Source organism: Wyeomyia smithii, chromosome 2 (genome assembly GCF_029784165.1).
Source record: "Wyeomyia smithii strain HCP4-BCI-WySm-NY-G18 chromosome 2, ASM2978416v1, whole genome shotgun sequence".
NCBI classification, from domain to species: Eukaryota; Metazoa; Arthropoda; class Insecta; order Diptera; family Culicidae; genus Wyeomyia; species Wyeomyia smithii.
Genome location: NC_073695.1, coordinates 259,965,441 through 259,984,824, shown reverse-complemented (window position 1 = coordinate 259,984,824; position 19,384 = coordinate 259,965,441). Strand labels below are relative to the sequence as shown.

At 35.2% G+C, this 19,384-nt stretch overlaps 2 protein-coding genes and 1 long non-coding RNA gene across 4 annotated transcripts in view; 1 reads left to right on the top strand and 2 right to left on the bottom strand.

Annotated features, from left to right (window-relative positions):
- The window catches only part of LOC129724881 (solute carrier family 26 member 6), a 39,961-nt gene extending 36,921 nt beyond the window's left edge, over window positions 1–3,040 (bottom strand). Inside the window, exon 1 of the mRNA XM_055680157.1 lies at window positions 2,608–3,040. The gene's annotated coding sequence lies outside the window, so the exon portion shown is untranslated. The remainder of the gene's footprint in view (window positions 1–2,607) is intronic.
- Window positions 3,041–4,854: 1,814 nt separating this feature from the next.
- The window catches only part of LOC129724879 (carboxylesterase 5A), a 30,884-nt gene continuing 16,354 nt past the window's right edge, over window positions 4,855–19,384 (top strand). For both annotated transcript variants that reach the window (XM_055680156.1, XM_055680155.1), the window contains exon 1: window positions 4,855–5,637. The gene's annotated coding sequence lies outside the window, so the exon portion shown is untranslated. The remainder of the gene's footprint in view (window positions 5,638–19,384) is intronic.
- Window positions 12,205–13,187, bottom strand: LOC129724880 (uncharacterized). The gene is made up of 2 exons (XR_008727976.1): window positions 12,478–13,187; window positions 12,205–12,412 (listed from the first exon to the last, which is right to left on the bottom strand). It is a non-coding gene; the product is annotated as an uncharacterized LOC129724880 (long non-coding RNA).

Here is a 19,384-nt window from a genome sequence, read left to right as displayed (position 1 = left end):
CAACAATTCGAATGTTGTTCTCGAATTGATCATTGACTGAACTATACAAAGGTTTACTCACACGGCACGTGCGTTGCACGGTAAGCGGTATCGCTAACTATAAGAGGCAAACACATCGTCTACGATATTCTTTTGCTCTCATATATACTCCTAATTCTGCTAATTCCCAACCCGTATTAAGAATGCTTATTACTTCGTGAATGCGCCAAATCACTGCACAGTTGGAAAAACGGTACTCAAATTCCAACTAATTATTCACCGCTGCACTGGCAATCTGAATCTGATGGTCTAAGTCTATTTTTCCCTGCTAAACCCTATACAGTACGTTTTCGATTTTATCACGGTCAAAAAAAAATTCACTGTGAATTTAGCGAAATGATAAAAAATAGATTATTTGTGTTGGATTCAACTGAAGTTTATGATATTTCGAGTAAAATGATGCACTTTCATAGTTCAATGGGATATAAGCTCAAGATAGAAATAAATAGACAAAAAACTTAGTACATAATATTTTTCTCCATAGCATTTTAGCGTACTTTCTCATGGCAATTATATATGCAATATCAATATGATTTATACTGCACATTCTTTAGCATAATCAGGAGAGTCTGATACTAGTTTATGTGAAATTGTGAAACCTATAGATTTTATATTTTTTTAAATCCACGCTATATGAGCACCAAACTGTAGGGTTATTTGAGCTGTCGGGGCTTATTACGGGAGTCACTTCACGGTGAGATGACAACCGTAATAGGCACGGTGAAAGTGACTCCCATTTGATTTGCACGCGTCTTTTTTCACCGTGAGATTTTTTCACTTCGTTCTCACCGTGAGGTGACATCCGTAATAAGCCCCGTCAACAGATTTTCTTTCTCTACTGCTCGAATAACACATAATTTTTGCTCCAAAATCAATGAAGTAAGTATTTCGCGGTTCATTGTTCTCAAAATTATGACAAAAATAAATTGTAACAGGTATTGGTTCAAGGACACTGGGCACGAGCTAAAATGATGTTTTAAATATACTTTCTACAACTGGAAGTACATTATTCTTGATTTAAAATAACGACTGTTGATAAAATCGAAAAAGCACTGTATTTGTATGTTTTTAGGTTTTCTATGTCGTAACTACGATTACCGTTATTTTTTTCTTGTACTGAAATGAACATAATTTAAGAACGATCGGTGGACTAAATAGAGCTAGTTCCATCTAGTTACCGGCCCTGAATATAATATATTTTTCATACTTTTCTTTATGTGTAACAAACGTTGGTTAATATCAATCTACCTTGAATCTCCTACCTACCTTAAACATGAAGTTTTCCAATGTACAAAGCTTTCGGAGAATCACATAGCGTTCGTTTCAGTCACTTCCAGACCATGGAAGTGATGTATTCGGCCCTATTCAACCTCATTTTTGTGATCTAAGATCTCATACAGTTACAATAATCTGTTAATGCTATATTTTGCCCCATTTCTCCTTACATACTATTCAAGTAAATTTTTCCAGTAGATCATTAATTGATTAAGAAATAAAAATTGTAACAAACCTTTCAGTGAATCATTTAAAACAAGCTTTAACTCAAGGGTATCAATTTGGTTTAGAGTCATGGAAACAAATAGTTGACCTGACGGAATGATTACCGTCTGTCGATTGTTCACTAAATAGAGGATGTCACAGTAGGCGCCTAGTGTCAACTTTTGACGTTTGTGCACGGTGTGCTCGCTGATTGATTCATTGTACAGGAAAATAAATTATCAAGTACACAATTGGTACATGAAAATCTGACTGATTTTGGTACTTCAAACGTTTCGTAAGATGCGAGATACCAAGTAAGTACTTTTAGTTGGCTCCGTTAGACATTGTATGTATTGTGCCGTGTTCAATAAACATATTGTTTAAAAAAAAACAAGTACAGTGAAGCATTTTTTTACACGATGGACACGTGCCGTGCAAAAAAAAAACGTGTGAAAGACCGCGTTATTTGGAAAAATGACGCAAAAGAAACGCGTTTTTTTTTAAAAAAGTTTTGAAAACAACTTGTAAAAATGTAACTGTGTAAAAACACCCTACTATAGTCTGGTACTGTTATTGTCCTAATGGAACTGTTTTACGCGAGGACGAAAAACCGTGCCAAAAATGCGTTATTCGAAAAATCGTCGAGAAATAAACCTGTAAAAAACCTTACTTTTACTTGCTTTTTTATTTAATTAAAAAAAAACAAACACAAGGAATACTGTAATAAAAATCGCAAACTAGTTCATATTGAAAAGGCACAACTAAAGTTTGTTGTATTTTGGCCAACTGTTGTAGTGTTTCAAAAAAATTGATGGAAATTTTAATCGGTTCTGGTATGCAGAAAATGCGTGCTAAATGATCAACTTAACCACACATTCTAGAAAAGAAAACTTCATCGCCGAAAGTTGAATTTTTAAACTTTCTTAACCCAAGCATGTAATTTCTGTTCTTGCCTTTTTGACGAGAAAAATTCTCGTTTAGTTCAAAGCTGTTCCCATTCTGGAATGGACTATAATGACATCAGCATTAGGATTATAACAAAATCATTTTCCTTTACTTGAAATTTGATACCAGACCACATTCACCTACCTCAGCAACAAGTTTGACACACTGCCTGTGACTTTCCTTTGTTAGTCCGTCTCATTTCTATGAAATTCTCACTTCAATCGTAACGCCCGTTTCTCTTATTCCATCCGCTCTCACTCACAGATCACTCTCTGTTTAGTAACGTTCCCTCGTGGAAAAGGAAAAACGTCAAACCACCGAAGGTAAACCGAAAGCAAAAAACAATCACTATGTGCACAGTGGAAGGAAAAACTATCTCGTCAATTTTGTAAGCAATTGCATCACACTGCATATTCTTCCTAAATCACTGCACTTCTACCTCGTTTCTCCAGCCATTTGGCTGGGAATCAACGAAATGCGTACGGTATTTTTACCCTTGCGAAGACGATCCTTGCTGGCAGGCAGTGTGCACCGTTCCGCAGCTGTCAAGACAACAAACGACACTTTCGTAACACTTTTCCGCGACCTTGCTCAATGATGAACGTTGTTGTGGTGCGCGCCCGTGAGAAGCGATGGTTTGCCTTTTTCTTTTCGCTGACTTGACTTGACCGCTGCCATGTGACAGACAACCGACCATGCGTCGTCCTTCTGGGATGGTTTGGCGTTTGAACGGTTGATTTATTTCTAAAATGCATGCAACAGAGATTTTGATGAGCATGTTATTTTGCTCCTGAAAAAGCAAAAAGCAAACATTATTTCCGTTCTAGAAACCATATGATCAATTTTCAGATGTTGGGGAAACGTTTATTTTTACGTTCAACCGATAAAAAAACAAATTGTTGTTACCAAGATTCAACCCGAAAGAGATAACGGTAATTAAATAGCAACACCGGCAGTCATGCTTCGTTCAAATATTTGTTTCCCGTATAAATTATACAATTCATTATTTCCTATTGTTGATTGAACCTTAACATTGACTAGAAAAGATTTGATGTCCATCTAAATTGAGCATCAATTCTTTAGAATAAAAACTCTAACAAATATAAACAAAAATGGTGGCCATATTTTGAAAGAAAACCGAAAATTTTCCATGGATACCGATTTGACTTCTGGCTATAATTAGAATGCCCGGAAGGCAACAGAAACTCATTTACAGCTTTTTAATTAGCTGTATCCCTTGTATTGTTGACTAAACGATACCACTGAATAAGCTATTATTTGCACTCGGCCGTTTACTCAGTAAACCCATGTCAATATCATTTTGTTACTATACGGGCCGTTATCTTTTCGAACCTAAAAAAACAATGAAGGCAGTAAGCTTGATAATTTTAGCCGTTACTTAAAACATAAACTAATTATAAACTTTTAAAAAGGGAAAATTTTCATCCCCTGTTTTTCACAAAAATATCATCATATTTATTAGTTTCTTCATTCTCAGATGAAGCCTTACGCTTGAAGTTTGAATGAAAAAATAGAAGTACTGGTGAACTCAAGCAACATCTACTGCTATCACTGATGATTAAACGAAGGGATTCGCGGCAGATTATTTCGACTTTTTTGTGACTGAATGTGAACAAAACGGGATTTCAAAGAAAAACTTCAATCATGTCTTTGATGCTCGCGTGTTATCTGATAATTTTTATGAAAGTTTCTTATTAACAACAACACTACAACAAAAGCATATGCTTTCAATGCTCAAGATCCGGTAAATGTGATTTGAAATTAAAAAATGTCTGTAATGACAAAAATGTCAGAAATGACATAAATGTCAAACATGTAAAATTTTCAAAAAATTTCAAGCAGCCAAAATTTTAAAAATGACAGTTGTTAATTTCAAAGCAGTCAACAGGTTAATTATGACAAGTTACGAAAGCACTACAAAAAGAACCATTCTGTGTAAAACAAACATCGATCGCATTGAATGTGCAAATTAGCCACGAAACAACGTTCAGTCCGGTCATCTAGATGTAGATGATCGCTATGATACTTTGAAATTCACATTTCGACACAGTAGCGTAGCACTCCAGAACCCATCAACAAACTCAAACGCCCAAACCGCCATAGAACTCGATCGTGATCTCATTCAGTCTGATATGCCCACATTATTCACTCACCGTTTTTCGTGCGTAGAACCCATGAACTCGTCCACCGAGAGGTTGTATTGTTCAATGGAAATTCTCCCCCTTCATTTCCCGGTCGTTCTACGATTCAAAAAAATATACATCCATACAACCATATACTAACAATAAAAAAAGAGATGAACTGTTCCGCGATGGATTTACCATGTTCAACAGCCACCGAGCAATTCAGTTTAAAATTAGTCGTTACGAGGAGCGGTTGACAGATGGGCAGTGCCTAAGCGAAAACCATCACGATTAATAGATGGACCGGAAGTGACCAAATCTTGGCAAATTAAAACATTGATACATAAGTCATTACGGTGTGTCGTGGTGTGACCTTGGCGAGAAGGCGGAGAGAAATATTTGCTTTCGAATTAGACACTTCTCCCGTCGTCGTCGTCGTCGTCGTCGTTGCCGTCGTTTAAGTTCGCAGTAAATGCTCGAAGCGAGTTCGTATGTTCAGCAGACCGTAACCGGCTGAGGAGCTTCTAGTTGTAGGGGGGTTTTTCGAAAAAAAAAAGAATCACTCTCTGGAACGAGAAGAAATTAAAAGTGATACAAATGCGAGGCCCAAAGTAGTTTTAAAGTGTTAAAAATAATCTTGAGAGCGAAAACTGTGCTACAAGGCCAGAATCAAACCAAACTACGACTGACTTTCGAACATCCCAAAGTTTAATCATTCTAAAGCATCAACAACGCGTCAAGGTTAATTAGTAAAGGTTCACTGAACATCCAAGCAATTTCATCTTTCTCGAAACTCGAACGCTTTTCCACAATAACCAAACAAAAAAATAGAACACCGTGGAAACCGCATTCGCAGGCAGCGTAACTTTGTAAAAGCGCAAGTCGTTACCAGTTTTGCAAATAAAACGGTTGTCAGCGTTGCCGCGTCCATTGTGCGCCGGGTCGGGAGTCGCGCCGCGTCATGACAACAAGGAAGTAGCGTTCTAGAATGGAATAGATTTATTCGAACAACAATAATATACCGAAGCAGGTAAATCTCCGATGGTACAATTCATACTAATAGTATTAGAATAATAGGGTACAGAAAACATGCTAGTGAAAAGCGACTACCGTGGTGCGGGACGGTGCGAGTGCGACACCAACACAGGGCGTGAATAGCGAACTATGGAAATACGCTCTATGTGGCAATTAAATTTTTAACTAAAGCGTGAAAAGAGCGGACTTACAGCGATGATGATTATTCCTGGACAATGGTTTCTCTAATTGGAATGAATTCGCTCGATGTGATTTCTGAAGCTGTGTCATTTCTAATCATAGTGGAATTTAACAAACAGCAGCCAACACATATTTATTTGCAATTAGTTATGTTTTTTTACACCAGCAAAAGTGTATGTCAATTTTGGTACTAAAAATACGTTTGCTAATTAGTGTTCTGTGTCAAAATATCTTGGCAAAAATGACAAAAATGAACATAAGTTGTCGGCATAAAATTATCGACATCGAATTTTTTCAAAACCAAATGTCGTCACAATGCATAAAATTTCGAGATCTGCTGACAAACAAATTTTTCAGAAAAATCGTTTTTCAATATTTTTTTTATAAAACAAATTCAACTGAAATCCCGGAGAAAATGATTTTCTCTTCTGATTTTTCTCATGTTCTTTTCTAGCTTTACATTTCTTTCTTTTTCCTTTTTTTGTTATCTACTTATTTCGCCGCCATGCGGGTGTTCTTGTTTCTCCCGTGAAAACAAGATGTTCAGTATCAGCATTTTATTCTGACAAAGGAGTATCAGAAGAATATACTATTTTAGAATATGCAACCAAAAGTTGCATCAAATGTCTGTATGTGGGAATGTTTAGTGACTAAACTTCTGGGAAAGAGGCTGCTGCATAATTAAGCAGGAATTTTACATGGCTACTTTTATCGAGAAGACAAAACTTTTGAAATTCCAAAAATTGATTTGAATGTTGTTTTCGAATTGATCGTTGACTACACAACGGTTAATTTTAACGGAACATGCGTTGTACGGTAAGCGGCATTGCTAATGATAGCAAAAACACTACATCTCCTAAGTTGTTTTCCCCTATTCTCTCTCTGTTCAACGTTCCCAGTACCCAGTAAGAATTGTCGGGCCGATGTCGGACCAATTCGCGTCCGATTCTCCGATAGATCGGTCCGACAACGGGTGGACATTTCGCTCAACATCGGTCCGATATCGTGCTCAAATGCAACAAAAATGTCGGACCAGGGTTCATTCGCTCCTAGGGGTTCATTCGTCTTCGTGCGTCGCGGGCGAGAGGGAAGTTTAGTTGTGTTTGTTTTGAAGCAAGTCCGGTGCGGCTGGCATGCGGACTTGGTCAAAACAAACACAACCAAACTTCTCCTGCCGCAAAGAGATCACGATGGCGGGGTGTGCGATTCAATCTTCATTGTATGCGACGCAGCAACGGCGGTGTGCAGGTTGCTTTGTTTTGATTATTTTGATAGCGCGGTTTTGGATTAGAGCGCTTCATTTATTTTAGGATGGTGCATGATTAATTATATTTATCCACTATATAAAAATGGATTTACGTAACGCAGATTTTATTGATATTATTCCCGCCGTTACTGAGGTGCACAATAAGCACCATCATTTTAAATCAAGAAAGTAAGCGGTGACATGTGCGTTTTATTGCAATAAAATATTTGTAGAGTTCGGAACAATATATTTGTGAAACATTTAGGGTTTCTTAATAATAAAAATTGTGATATCATTCACATAACGTAAAACGTAGTGGCGGGGCTGTGCGATTCAAACCTCATTGTGTGCGATGCAACTACGGCGATGTGCAGGTTGCTTAATTTTGATTATTTTGATAGCGCAGTGTTGGATTAGAGCGCTTCATTTATTTTAGGATGGTGCATGATTAATTATTTTATTCCACTATATAAAAATGGATTTACGTAACGCAGATTTTATTGATGTTATTTCCGCCGTTACCGAGGTGCACAATAAGCACCATCATTTTAAATCGTTTAAAATCAAGAAAGTAAGCGGTGACATGTACGTTTTATTGCAAGAAAATATTCGTTGAGTTCAAAACAATATATTTGTGAAACATTTAGGGCTTCTAAATTATAAAAATTGTGATATCAGACGCATAATGTAAAACGTGGTGGCGGGGCTGTGCAATTTATACCTAGTGGTATGCGACACAGCAGCGGCGGTGTACAGATTGCTTTGTTTTGATTATTTTTATAGCGCAGTATTGAATTAGAGGGCTTCATTCATACGATGCTTCATGATTAATCTACTATATTAAAATGGAATTACGTAATGCAGATCTTATTGATATCATTCCCGCCATTTTTGAGGTGCAATGGTAATGGTAATTATTTTAAATCGTTCTAAGTCATAAAAGTAAGCTGTGACGTGTACGTTCTATTGCAAGAAAATATTCGTAGAGTTCGAAACAATATATTTGTAAAACATTTAGGGTTTCTCAATAATAAAAATTGTTTTATTATTCACATAACGTAAAACGTGGTGACGGGGCTATGCGATTCAAACCTCGTTATGTGCGATGCAGCAACGGCGATGTAGCTTTGTTTGTTTTGATTATACAGGTTGCCTTGTTTTGATTATTTTGATAGCGCAATATTGGATTAGAGCGCTTCATTCATAGGATGGTGCATGATTAATTATTTTTATCCACTATATAAAAATGGATTTACGTAACGCAGATTTTATTGATATTATTCCCGCCGTTACTGAGGTGCACAATAAGCACCATCATTTTAAATTGTTTCAAATCAAAAAAGTAAGCTGTTACATGTACGTTTTGTTACAAGAAAATATTCGTAGAGTTTGAAGAATATATTTGTGAAACATGTAGGGTTTCTTAAGAATGAAAACTGTGATATCATTCACATAATGTAAAACGTGGCGGCGGGGCTGTGCGAATTATACCGACTGGGGTGCGACGCAACAACGACGATGTGCAGGTTGCTTTGTTTTGATTATTTTGATAGCGCAGTATTGGATTAGAGCACTTCATTTATAGGATGGCGCATGATTAATTATTTTTATCTACTATATAAAAATGAAATTTCGTAACGCCGAGCTAATTGATACTATTCCCGCCGTTTCTAAGGTACACAATAAGCACCATGATTTTAAATCGTCCTTATCAAGAAAGTAAGCAGTGGCATGTATGTTTTATCGCAAGGAAATATTGGTAGAGGTCGAGGCAATATATTTGTGAAACAGTTACGGTTTTGTGATAATAAAAATTGTGAATTTTTTTCTTCATCTAAATGATAAAAATTGTGATATCATTCACATAACATTAAACATGAATAAAACCTGACTTTTTTTCGTTCAACCTTCAACGTTCACCATATAATTCGAAATTCAAAGCGAAGGCATGTGGTTGATATTCAGACGAGGCATTCGAGGAGAAATTATAGGTATTTGATTACTAAAGATATAATTCAAAAGACTTCGAAAAACATGAAAAACCGTGACTTTTCATGCTTGATTTACCTCTAAATTAAAGTCTGAAGCGATGATTTGTGTTTTTTTTCTATGATAAAATGTTTGTTATTGTTTCGGATAGACATGTGTGGGAAAGTTATGGTTTTTTTTTTACTAAAAACTGAGTTTATAATGCAAAATCATGTCTTTTTATGCTCCATTTTTTCTTTAAATCGTAGTTCTTTTTTTTCTACATTAAAATGTTCGGAAAAATATTTGAGGAGAAATATGTTTCACGCATATTTCAAGCAGTTTTGTGAATAATGACTTTTAATGCTCAAACTTCATCTAAATCAAAATTAAAAGCGATGATATGTTTTTTTTTTTTTTCAAAAAAAATGTTTGATGATGTTTAGAAGAGACATTTGAGGAGAAACAAAAGGTACCTGATAACTAAAAATTGAGATATTATTCACCACATAAAACATTCATAATGATGATATTTATTGCGTGATTCGCCTCTAACTCGAATTTCAAAGCAATGACATAAAGTGATTTCTTACATTAAAATGTTCGGTAATGCTTAGCAATGAAATTTAAGGATATATGACAAATGAAGAAAATATGGAAATATATTGCAAATAACTCAATCTGATAAATAAAAATGAGATATTATTCATAAAATTACGAAGACATATAAAATCATGAAAGTTAGTAGCCCAAAAATTGATAAATTTTAATCACATTAAATCGTTGATTCAAATGTGCACGCGAAGTGATGTTTTTGAATATCCATATTCTAAGCACCGATCTTATTTTTCCGCGTTTCGAACTTATGCGGTTTTTTACGCTAAACGGTGCACTAGATGCGACATTATGCGCACTGTGCATAAGCTAAAAAAATCTAATGTCGCACGCAAAACATTTTTTTTAATTTTCTGCTGGAACGGTATAATATATGACAAATATATGTGTGCCGCCAATCTCAGACACGAAGCTATTTTCATGAAATACGTAACTACAAACATTGTAACAATCGTGATTGATCTTGCAGATTGTTAGACCTAAACTTAAAAATAAAAAAAACAACCCTAAATGGTCATCTTATATCAACTCCAGCTGCCATATTTAATTTTGTGATGGTAATTTCCGGTTTTTGGCGAACAGCCCAAGGTAGTCAAATACCATCCAATCTTAGTGTTTTCAGAAACAGGATGATGCCCAGAGGCCAGAAATTATTCACAACAGCCCAATAGATTTTGTATTTAAAATGACGATTGGAGTATCAGAGGTGAAACGTAATATTTCTGAAGTGAAGTGCGGCAGAGAAATATAAAAAAAAATGATTCGTAAACCGTTATGTGCTTGACGGAGCTTCACTGCAATCAAAGCTCATTAAAAGGGAACTTTTGATAACATTAATTTTTATGTAATAACAATATGCCTAACGAAGTACCCGCGTACCCATAGATTGTAATTCTTGTAACATTGAAATCAGATTCAGCGGTGCCTCGAAAGACTTCTAGTGGACTTCTAGTGGACATACAAAACAATTGGGGCTTCTAGTGGACATACAAAACAATTGGATAACACAATGTCACATACTATCCATTATGAATATTTTCAAAACCGGTATTATATCTAGAGACTGTCAAACGAACCCCGACGACATTTTGCATTCCAAAATGACCACTTCCGCTATCTGGAAGAGAAACAAATTGACCGAATACGATCGAATATAGATAATTCCGAAATCGGGATGGTGCCTATAGACCGGAAATCAACTCCAGACGCAATTTAGAAAACCGAGATGGTGACTTCCGGTTTCTGGAAAACAGCCATAATTGACTAAATAGCACCCTATATGAGTACTTTCGGAATCTAAATGATGACCGGAGACCTGAAAACGACCTCAGCGGCCATTTAGAGTATCAAAATGGCGACCTCCGGTTTCTGTAAAAGATTAAAAAATGGCCGAATGGCAGCCAAGATGGGTATATCCGGAACGTGAGACACCAATTGTAATTATTCCAATAATATTATCAAATATTCATAAAAATCCTCAGTTTCAAAACATATTACCGAAAAAAAAACGGATTTCCGAGAATGAGAATTTCTTTACGGAGCACCGCTGACACTGATTCCAATGGAGATGGTAGAGTTGCTGAATCTTTGAGTACTAAAACTATTGAAATCAGATGAAAATTGTGAAAGTTACAAGAGTTTCAATTTATGGATACCCGGGTACCCGTCGGGCATTTAAGGGTGTTTTTTGTCGAGCACATAACGGTTAATTTCAAATCTATCCCGAGCATCGCCGGAAGGGTTCAACTAGTAAATAATATCGAATCAATTATTATATTCAATAAAAAGTGTGTATCAATATTACAACGTCGCAGGTGTTTGAGTTCATGAATAATTAGACTTGTGTAGGTCATTCGCATATCCAGGTGCGACAGCCGAAGTGATGACGTCCCTCTAATTTTTAATACAGCGCTATTTCGATCTTGTTCACACCAAACCGCCGTGTAATGTCCGGGACAGTGTCATGTTGTCGCCATGCGAATGAAAAATATCGTTGCCGACGATATTTTTTGCTTCCCGGAGAGTGCACGGCAGCAACTTGCGAAGTTTTTACTAGGGTAATCGCTCTTATATTAATCTCATCACGCCTTTCTGATCAATTTATCGTCAAATTTTACCATATTTTCAACGTAAAACTTTCAACCACTTGACAAAATCGAGAAGCAAATAGATTTACTTTCAAAATTTGCAGAAATTTGACGGGAAATTGAACAAATGAGAGAAATAAGATTAATATAGGTGCACCTAGGTGCTGAGATGAATAATGGAACGATTACCCTATGTGGCAGTGAAATATTTTCGTTCTTTTATTGCATTTGCACCACGGCTTGGACACTGCCCGGAAGCAGTGGGAATAGCGCTTAATTCGCATATAACTTTATATATACAACCCAGAAGTGGACAGGTATGACAAGAGTGGCGCAGAGTCTGAAGCAAGAACAACCAAACGAACCGGTAAACGCTGAACCAAACGAGCAAAATAAATAAACTTTACTACTACGCTAGACTTGTCGGAAAGGGTATTGTAATCATTAAACAAAAGTTCACAATAAATTGAGTTTTTACTCTTTTTGTTTATTTTGATCATTTTCACATCTAAAATACCGTAAACAGATTAAATTGAATTAAATTAAGATTTATTCTTTTTGTTTATTTATTGGAATCATTTCCTGTTAACCACAAGACATGTGTATGTACGCAGCTTTTCAATTGTGTTGGCTTGTTTGCCCGATCGATGTCGCAATCGCTGAATCGTTCGTATCTAAGAAGTAAAATAAAGTAAAAACATAAGCAACTGTTCTCATAACGGGAACATTAAATTTTTACCTTGGCATTCCCGCAGAGGCAAATCTACCAATCCCTTTGGAGCTTTCTGAACTTTCCAGTTGATTGTTGAGCCATGCAGTAATGTTGTTCCAAGAGTTTCCACGGAGCTGCTTAGAGGCAACAATTCATCGTCGGTACCAGTTCCAGCAACAGTCGCAATAGTCCCAGCAGCTGCAGTAGTCTCAACGTCTTTTGTCTACCATCGACAATAATTTTACTATGGAAGACATTGTCAGTGACTTCTAAATTTATAAAAAATGCCTGAAAAATTGCTGTTAAGATGCATAACAATGAATGAAAATGACAAACACAGTGTTTTTATTGTTCTGAACAATGATATTTAATGTAACATTGATGTATTCACAATGAAAAACATAAACTATGTACAATTATAGCAACTTTTAAGTTTTTTTTTATGTTATTTTTTTTTTCGGGTGCCCTTGTGCTGGTTCGTTTCACTTAAGTTCGGCATTGGGAAGCTTGAAGCACACCAGATATAGGTCTCAGCTTCCTGTTGACTGCGGCCACATACAGATCCTGCTCGTAATTAATATAAAGCATCCGCTTAACAAAGCGGACTTTGTAGCCTTGCGGCTATGCAGCTCCTCACTTCGAACTACCGATGCTCGTGGTACGCATTTTTTATATTTCAGTCAAATAGCCTAAATATTTTCGATAAAGAATTTATTTTTATCAAACTTATTATTCAATTAGTATTTTGTTGAGTCATTGATAGAATATTGCATTTTTACAAGAGTAAAAAAATGGTTTGCTCGATTTGATCAGTGAACCAACTTCAGCGTGATTCGAACCAGGATCATTCTTTCTCTGTCATCAATGAGATCAATCAAAGTGTATCATGAAAAAAACTGAAACTGGTTCGAATCAGGTTTAAAAACCCTGCATTTATTCATCTGCTTTGCGCCTCGGCTATGTTCTAGAACTGATGCACTTTTTGTTGTTTTCAATAGAAACGCCTAAACAAGGATTTGAATTTAAAGCTCTTAAGAGTTTATATATACTTGTGTGCTCGCGATCAAAAGTATTTTATCTTTCTTGAGAGTTGAAAAGTTGATGAGTGTTCTTTTAAATAATGAGATCTTACCTTTCTTATTCAAAAGAAAATATTAATAACTGGACTCACTGGAGTTCATGTACCAAAATATAATTTTTTCGACATTCCTCGCAATGAGCATGATACAGAAAGAACTACTTGTCAGAAACACGAAAAATCCTGTACGCTATACCTGAACGAAGGATTTTGCATCATTAACTTTAAATCGGTTCTACTGCTCAGACATCCTTTAAATCGGTTCTACTGCTCCAGACACCTCCCAGATGGTCTCGAGGTACGATGCTGGCCTAACAAACCAGTCGTCGTAGGTTCGAGTCTCGACTCGGGTGAGACTGTTAGTGTCAGTAGGATCGTAGCGCTAGCCCCGCAATTGTCCCGTACACGAAACAGTTGGCTGCGAAGTCTGTGTATAATAAACAGAAGGTCGAGTTCCGAATCGGAATGTAGCACCAAGGCTTTGCTTTTTTACTGCTCAGACCATTCTGATTTTTAAAGGAAAAATAATCTAGTCTAAAACATCAAATTTTTTTAATTGCAATTTTTTGAAATATCCTTTTAAATAAGAGAAATAAAAAATATATTTCGATTTTTTCTCCTTAACATGAGAGTAACCCCTTTTAGTATAGATTAATTTATTATTGTAAAAATGATGAACGCATACTTAACTTTCCCTGATAGGTGACTGTATTTTTTTTGTAAAGAGCAATTCCACAAGAACGGGTCCCCAATTGATTCGACCCTTTTTAATTTGGCTGAAAATTTGCATAGTTGTTTCTATGGGCAAAAGATGTAATTTTGTGCTATTGGTTTAACTTCCTGAAGCACGTCTCATTTTTGGGGAGCTATTTAAAAATGCAATTTTGGAAAGGTATTGGTAATTACAAATATTTTTAGAGCCGCTTAAAAGGTTTTTTGATAGGTATGATGTCTTTGGCAAATATTGTCTTTCCGAAAATATAACTATAATATTTTTTGTTTGAAAAAAAAGGAAGAGAAAAACAAAAAAAAAATATTTAAAAAACTCATTTTTTTAATACCGATTTTATTTATAAAAATACAAAAAAATACCTAAACACTGAAATTGGTTCAATCGTGGAGAAATAAAAAACAAATTAAAATGTTTTGGATTTTTTTTTAACTATTATATTTGGAAGGACCAAATTGTTATCTGCAACTGTGTAGAAGACACTATGCCAATCAAAGAAAACGTTTTAGCTTTAAAAATTGTTCGAATCACCAATAGAGCAGTCTAATTAGTTTCTGTTTTTCTGCTAACTATTTTTTGAAAGAAAAATTTTTTTTTCAGGGTATTTTCTTCGGAAAAAAAATATTATCTACAACTTTGCCGAAGACGACACTACGATCACGAAACTGAGCAATTTTTATTGGCAGTGATGTTTTTTATAACTGAATTGTAACCCTATTCATACGATTGAAATGATTTAATGTTGAAAATGTTACTAAAAACATTTATTCTGCTCGGTGCAATAAGTGAAGTAACCCATAATTGTAGTGATGTTACGTTTTGCGGTGCACAATGGTGGGTCAGTCCATATTTTACACTAAACATGAACACTAAAAATGATTAATTAACAAAAAATGTGTCGCTGCTCGGTGCGCTTCGGTGCAGTGACGATACCGACGGTAACTTATATATTGTTAATACACTCCCAATATAACATGTTTCACTAGCTTTTCAAAAATTAGTTGTTTCAAAAAATTAAACCAAGCACAAAATGACGTCTTTTGCCCATAGAAACGTCTATTGAAATTGATTCCCGTCGATTGTTAAAACGTTTTTTTCAAGTAGACCGCATTTAAAAACTTTAGTATCCTAGAGTCGCGAGAGTTTCCAAAAAACGCGTTAGTTTCAAAATCCGCGAGTAAATTCTGAAATTCGCGTAGAAAAATGTTATTTCGTAAAAAATTTTAATCATATCTGCTTAATTCTTTCGAAAAAATTAATAAGAAGTGCTATTTCATATAGGAATAAATATGAAAAAACCCTTAGAAACATATCCCGTAAAATAACGACTTTTTTGGGAAATTCGAGTAAAATACGCGTTAATTCCAAAATTCGTTGTTTACCCACTTTTGAAGTATTTAGAAAAGTTTTGGAATTAATGATGATTCCGGACTCACCATGTTTGTTCCACGTGTCTGGTATTACCCGCGTGAAAAGCGATTTAAACGCCAGTGCATCGGGCATTCCAAGTGAAGTAAAATAAAAAAAAAGAAATATTTATTTTATATCCGTTAAACACAAATTTGAATATATTTTCTATGATTCGATTATCCGGAAAAATGACTGTCGATGACAACATTTTATTGAGTATATCACCCTTAATATATGCTGGAACTTTGCCCTTGAGTTGAAACAGAGAAATCTGCAGGAAAATTCCATCCGCTACGTATTTTTAACGCAGTAGCCGTTTTTTCAATTATAAACGAAAGGACAGTCGACAAACCGGTGTGCAATTTGGCTGATATCCGTACGATGTGAATTATATCGTGCTCGTTGGTGATGAAAATTGTTTGTAATTTAGTAGAACAACACGGAAGCACAAGTGAGGGCGAAAAGGACGACAAGACAATTGTTTCGTGCAATAAAATAACAATACATATAACGAAAATATTATTATTCATGATAATCTCACAATCCACTTTCCTATTTTTTCACATCAAATATAAAATGAAATCTGAATTTTCTCTTCAATATTACTTCTAATCAAAGAGCTAAATAGCATTTTTAAGAATGTTAAGATTTATGACAGAAGGAAACAGTCACGCGTTTTGATAATTGGGTTTCGCAGCACCGCAAATAAATTCTTGTTGCATCAAATATGTTGTTCGTAAATAGTCAAATTTGATGCAAGGGCCTTACGATCGCTTACCTGTCGCCAGTAACCACCAGGCTACAACACACTTTCGAAAGTTAGATGAAACAAAGTACAGTAATAATACACTGGTTCGTGAACATGCCACTGGTAGAAACATATTGGATATTAGCCAACTTCTGAATTATTTTGGATATTAGCCAAAATTGTTTCACCTCTGCTGCCTTCCCAAATGCATTTTTTGACAATCGGCTTACGTACGGACCTTGTTTAGGGTGTTAACCGTCTTGAGAAACTGTTTTCCCGATTTTGGTGAAAATGGCATATCAGCCGTTTTCTGAATTATGGGCAGTATTGTGTTAAACTAATATTAACATATTGTATTTTACATTACATTATTTTACATAAAATAAATTTATTTGACAAAAAAAACTGGACAAAAAAGTTTCCAGTTCAGTCGATCAAGTCTAAGTTTCTTGAAGCTTTAAGGATTGAGAAATCATCCCTTTTGAGAGTCAGTAGTCCCCGTCAACTACGTGAAACTAAAAAATAGCAGATTCGATCAACTAATCAACTCGATCAACTAGTGTGTGTATATATATATATATATATATATATATATATATATATATATATATATATATATATATATATATATATATATATATATATATATATATATATATATATATATATACATATATATATATATATATATATATATATATATATATATATATATATATATATATATATATATATATATATATATATATATATATATATATATATATATATATATTTATTTATTTATTTTTTTTTTTTTTCAGGTGGAGGGGAAATTTGCATCCAAACCCCTGAGGTGACCAACCTCAGGGAGTGTGGGGTTGGTTTGAATCAGTGACCGGACCCACTAAAACCCCTCCAGTCTCCAGCCCATAATACTCCCCGGGACCACCGCTAGGTATTGCTTCGGGGAGCGGCTTTTGTGCTCTGTGCACCCTCTTGGTTCTATAGATCTCTTTGCTAACTTAGCTAACTAACCTGGAGACTGGCCGTTAGCTAACACTGGCGTGTCGGTGGTCAACCTGTCGCCTGTTTTGCAATTCTAAAACTATTTGAGAGGCGGCTGTACAAACCGCCCTCCAAATGTTTGGGTCTTTACACATCCTCCGAACTAGGTTGTCCGGAGTGGTGTCTGGCCCGGAGTGGTGTCTGGCCCGCTCACTACCATCATGTCGCTCCGCGCATGCACAAAAACGAGGGCACACGAAGAAGACATGCTCAGCAGTTTCTTCCGCATCCGCACACTCGGGACACATGGGGGACCCCGCATGCCCGAATCTGTGTAGATACTGCCTGAAGCAACCATGACCTGACAGAATCTGTGTCAAGTGGAAGTTAACTTCTCCATGGCGCCTCCCGACCCATCCGGATACGTCCGGAATAAGTCGATGCGTCCATCTACCCTTTGCGGAATTGGACCATTCCTGCTGCCATCTGATCATCGAGAATGACCTCTGTGCCTGTGCTGTATACCCCTTGTGTCACGTTGATCGAAGCATTCTACGTCCTCCTTAATGGCTATGCTGATAGACATCATGCCGGACAGGACGCAGATTGCGTCGTATGACACTGTACGGTACGCGCTCACAACCCTCAGGCACATGAGCCTGTAGGTACTTTCCAGTTTTCGACGATGACTGTTGGTACCTAACGCTTTGGACCACGCTGGCCCACCATACCTAAGTATGGACGAAACCACGCTGGCAAGAAGTTTACGCTTGCTGCCATATACCGCCTGAGGCTATTGGACATCATTCGAGATAGTCCTGCAGCGGCCGTTGAAGCCCTCTTACTTTTTAATAATATAAATATATATATATAATATATATATATATATAGATATATTATTATATACTATAAATATATAATATATATAGTATAGTATATATATATATATATATATATACGTGTATATGTATATATAAATAATAATATATAGTATATGTATATATTATATATATATAGTATATATATGTATATATATATATTTATATAAGTATATATATAAATATATATATATATAGTATATACTATATATATATATATATATACTATATATATATATATATATATTTATATTTATATTATTTAAAAAAATTAAAAAAAAAAAAATAAAATATATATATAATATAAATATATAATATATATATATATATATTTATAATATATATATATATATATATATATATATGTATATTATATATATAATATATAATATATATATATATATATACTATATATATCTATAATATATATATATACATATATATGTATATACAGTCATGACCTTGATATAACGTACTCGATATAACGTGACTTTTTGAGATGTATTGAATTGAAAATAAATATTACAGCAACTGTTTATGGGTATAAATGCTTCAAAAAAACTGTTTGTAGTAAGTGTAGAAACCAATGAAACCAATGCGAAATTTGTTCTTAATGGCATAAGAAAGGTTTGAAAATACTAATAGGTAATGCGAAATGGGTTTTCACGCATCCTTCAGTAACAGTTCACAGTCGTGCCATCAAAAAAAAATTTTTTGCTTGTTGAAATTTTCCAAATTTACCAAGGTTTAAAAAGACTGATAGGTGTGGGAAATAGGTTTTCGCGCATCTTTAGGGTAACCACAGCAGTCTTGCATCAATAAGAAATTTTTTTTGCTTGTTGAAAATTGTACTAAATGGGCATAAGACTACGGTTTGAATACACTGGGTCACTTTTGACGCGGTTGGTTGTACACTGGGGTCACTTTTGACGCGGTTGGTTGTAAAAGATTAGATTAGACATACTTATACTAAACCTATTCTATACCGCGTACAAATAATCTTATAATCGAGTAAAAATAATCCGCGTTATTGTAAAAATATCCCGTTGAGAAAAACGCATAAACGCATCACTCGAATGCAAAAATGACGATGTTTTTTTTTA